Below are 5,000 nucleotides of genomic sequence, written 5' to 3'. Positions count from 1 at the left end.
CAGCTGCTCTGTCAGAGAACCAATTAGTACACGTCTCATTCCTCTAGAATCTTCTACATAGGTTGTCTGATGATTCTCTAGTACTTTTTGTTAACCCCAAACATTTCCAGAGGTAGTTGTCCCTAAATGTCCTATATACTTGAATAAGATCTCCTCTTAAATATCTATAGGAGACATTGTACAAGTTCAGATATTTTAGCCTTTCATAATACCTTAAATTTTCACATCCATGGATGCCCTTGGTATACTTCCATTGTACTCTTTCCAGTTTACTCATGCTTGTCTTCTTGTACAGTTTCCACATTGTTATTCCATACTCAGGTTTGAGTTTAATATAACTAACAAACAATCACTTCATCATTTTTTATTTCCTAGACGTTATACATCATTTTATATAACTTATAGTTCTATAACTATCATTGACCAATTGGTTGATATGATTAGTAAAAAATCATAGCTGAATTTACCCATATGCCCAGGTCTTTAAATGAGTCTAGAGTTTCAATCACTCTGTACTGTATTAAATATTCATCTTTCAGTTTATGTCTTCCAAATCTCATATGCTTAGGTTTTGATGTATTTATCAGCATATTATTCTCGTGTGCCCAAAGGTTAATTTAATCAAGTTATTTTGCCATTCCTTATCTGTAACACATCTAATGAGTTTACCCAATTTCAGGTCATCTGCATATGCACAGTATAACAACTCAGATGAAAAAGTTAGGTCTGAAAGACACAATCTAAACAAGTAAGAGCCTAGGACAGAGCCCTGTGGGGCACCCTGACTTTAACCAAGGATTTCGCCAGTCCAATTGCTGTATGATACTTGCCATGTCCATGCAAGATTTCATACAGTGAGGACTGGAGAATTTGCCCTTGTCCTACTGTAGAGTGATCTTGAAGTTGTTTTATATAATTAGCAGGAGACGGCTTAGCCTTGCTCCCCTATGAAAACCATAAATGTTTTGTTTTCTTAGTGTTTTAGTTTTTATCTTTCAGGATCTGTCTTTAGCTGTTCAAGATTTGTGTATGTTGATGTTTAGAAGTACATCCATGTAGAAATACACACACACACACACACACACACACATATATATATATATATATATATATATATATATATATATATATATATATATATATATATATATATATATATATATATATATATATATATATATATATATATATATATATATATATATATATATATATATATATGTATATATAAACACTCACACACTATAGGTTATTTGTCATGGAACAACACACACAAGCACACACACACACACACACACACACACACACACACACACACACACACATATATGTGTATGCGTGTGTGTGTGTGTGCGTGTGTGTGTGTGTGTGTGTGTATATATATATATATATATATATATATATATATATATATATATATATATATATATCAACACTCACACACTATAGGTTATTTGTCATGGAACAATACACACACACACACACACACACACACACACACACACACACACACACATACACCATAGGTTATCTGTCACAGAATATCTCTACTTATATATTTATAGATGGCAAAATTTAACTTTTCTTGTTCTGAATAGTAATTTTGCATTTTAAATTAATGTAAAAACACTGATGAAAACTTCTCTATCATTTTGACATAAATGAGAAATTCAGTAACTCTTCATAATCAGTCCTGTAACCAACAACGCAAGGAATAATGCAATCATATTGGTAGAAATATTCCTGCAGATGAGTTAAGTAAAGTTAATACTGGAAGCCTAGACACTTTTAGACCTGATATTCTTATGCCTATAGACTTTAAAGCTTAGTTCTTTTTGCATAATTCTATGTGTTTTTCAAAAGTATTTTCAGTTTCCACTCGTACCTATAATCATCTTCCAAAAATACAATATATCAGTTTTAGACAGCATTTTCTAGAATACAAAAGATAATTTAAATTCAAATGCATTATGCACATTTAGATGTAAAAGACAAGGAATGGGAGCATTTAAGTTGTAGCAAATCGTGTTGTAATTTAACAAAATCTGTTTTGCAGCTTGGCTGGTAAAAGTATTTTTGTCTCAGGTGCACTGACACACAATGTCATTTGTAGCAATTGCTAGTATCCTGTCAGTTCATCTCAATGCTGTCAAAGTCAATTATCTAAACCAGAGAGGGCTGCTGTAACTGTCATTGACCAGAAGTAACTGAAATGAACAATATGTGTGTTTGACAAAATAATGCAAAGCCTTGGAGCCAGTGTGCTGATTGTAAGACCTTCATGCTTAACTGAAAGATACTGCCCCAGATAGCAAGACCTAAAGTAGATGTCATTTACTGGGTTCATGAATTAATATATCTTTGTACTGGTGTAGAAATGTTGTCAATAACATTACAACTAACCCAAGGCTATCACATCTCTAAAAAAAAATGATAAGATGTAGAGAATAATACACAAACCAAACAATGAGAAACGAAGACAATACTAAATGATCTGTTAGCCATTCAGTGTACTCTGCAGCATTATTTTATCCTAGAAGAACTGCACTGTTTCCAGATTTTATTCTTTTTTTTTAAATTGCAACACATGCATACATGTCATAGTTATTTCTAAAATTAATCCAGTTTTATTGAGCTAAACATATTTAGACATGTCATACTGTAGTCAAATGCCAATACCTTTAATGATCTTTAATGATTTATGTCTACATTCAAGAAATTCTGCTTTGACTTTAGACAAAATGTAAAAGTGTAGTTTCTTTAAAAAGAAGTATTCGCAGTGACACACACACACACTTATAATGTGTTAATTTACTTTTCTTAAAAGTTTTATGTTGAAGTAGTCAAAAGATTTTATCGCTTTAAAAGGTTATTGGAAACAATATCTTAGAACAGTGTATAGTAAAAAATCACCTACTCTTGTTTGCTGCACATGCAGTAATCTGCATAAATTCCTGCACTGCTCTTTATCAGTGTATGTGCATGCATGTGTGTGTGTGTGTGTGTGTGTGTGTGTGTGTGTGTGTGTGTGTGTGTGTGTGTGTGTGTGTGTCTCCATGTGTGTTGGTCACGTGTGTATATTTATGTGTGTGCATTTCACTGTGTCTGACTCAGAAACATATGTTAGTTTTCAATATAAGCCTTGCATGAGAAGGGTCAGAATCTTCTTTGGTTAGGCATATTTTTGAACATTAAATGAAGACAGACTTTGATAGTCTAAAAAAAAAATGAACAGTACAATGCAGATGAGTAACTATAAGGATACATAGGAAGTGCCAGTGCAGGTGACTTATCATGGAATAAATCTTGTATGCATATAACAATGAATGCAGTCAACAATACATGAACATGCATCCACGTTCACATTAGTGACATCATCTAAACAGAATAGGTGGAGCAAGGTACATGGCATTAAAAATACATATGTCACGTAAGTCATCAAGAAATAAACAGAAACATCCATTTACAACCTAGCTGGGATGACAGAACCCTAGAATGTGCAATGGCTTATTGGTAGTATCACACAGTCATTCATGCCAAACATGCAAAATGAGCAAAGTACCTTGTGTGTGGGGGGGCTGTTATGTGTATGTATAATGTTATTATCAACTAGTTCAATCTAGAGATAGGGACATACAAATGTAGTTGCCTAGATTTGCACATATCTGCATGTAGTTTGCATGCATTCTACAGGTATGTTCTAAACAGGGCTGTAGAGGTACATTATCAAGCAAAATTACACAGTAATATATGGCACTACTGTGATTGGTACATACTTTGTACCAAAATAACTACATTTATGTGCACTAAGAATACACATGAATTAATGTATAATGAAAGCACATTTACTTTCCATCAGGAACACTAACAAAAACCTCTACAAAATGGCTGAAAAATCTTGCATGGCAATATGAAACAATCTAAATATTATACTGCACTCAGTAAGAGGGTAGGTGCCTTATGGTCCAGTTTTAGTGACTGGTCATTTGCATTCCCCCAACCCCAGTGAGCATAAACAAGGATTCCATATGTTGTAGTCTGAATGACAGCAGCTTATCCACGCACCACTGTATAACTTATTTTACAGAAGGTCCTACCATAATAGGGCCTAAAGTAGACCCAGAAATTGAGAGTTATTTAACAATCAGTTCTGCCCTGTGATCTTTATTTAGTGCTGTCTACTTTGTCTGTGGCATTCCTGGTGGTTAGCCACATGCCTCTGCAGTGGAAGACACACTTACAGTAACAGGCAATGAAAGCAATTTGATATGAACAATTTTCATGGCTAAATGATCAGGTTCTAAATACTAAACACAAGTGGATGAATCTGTATTTGTTAATAGATCATACCACTGGGATGAATGCACTGCAGAATTTCTGTCCATATGGAACCACAGGACACTGTCAGGGAGAATTTATTTTATCTTCATTCTTGCTTAGTTGAGGAATTACTATACATAAGTAGGGGATGGTGTGGTGAATTTGCTTCTATATCATTTGCACCCTCGAAAAATGTTTATTTCGATGTGTGTGGGAGTTTTATAGATAATTTGTGTTTTCAGCCAGCTGTGATCAAACTGTTGGCTTCTAACCAATTGTATCTGGATTGTTCGTTGGAAGAGTGATATGAAAAATAATGACAAAGAGGCCACTTACCTGCCGTGTTACCATCTGTTTTTCTCCTGTCAGTGCAGTTTTCTGCTTTCTCTATATAAGGCTGCAAATGAATCTGGAATTTTTTCTGTGGACAAGATAAACATCAGCAACCTCTTAGATGCATCATACTATAGATCTTAAAATATAAAAGTTACTTACCATTACATTTTTCTGTATCACTTGTTCAAGTAGGTGTAAGTATGCATTGCAGTAAGATAGCTGCTACTGTCACCATTGCATATGTGTTAGTGAAAGGTCAACAGTCATGATACTAGTACACTAAAATGTATATTTAGAATAAATTATCACGTCCACCAGTGAAACATCTGCTATATTGGCTACAG

The sequence above is a fragment of the Protopterus annectens genome, chromosome 8.part0 (genome assembly GCF_019279795.1).
Source record: "Protopterus annectens isolate FY-2018-M chromosome 8.part0, PAN1.0, whole genome shotgun sequence".
Classification (NCBI taxonomy): domain Eukaryota; kingdom Metazoa; phylum Chordata; order Ceratodontiformes; family Protopteridae; genus Protopterus; species Protopterus annectens.
Note: the sequence above shows the minus strand (reverse complement) of the source record.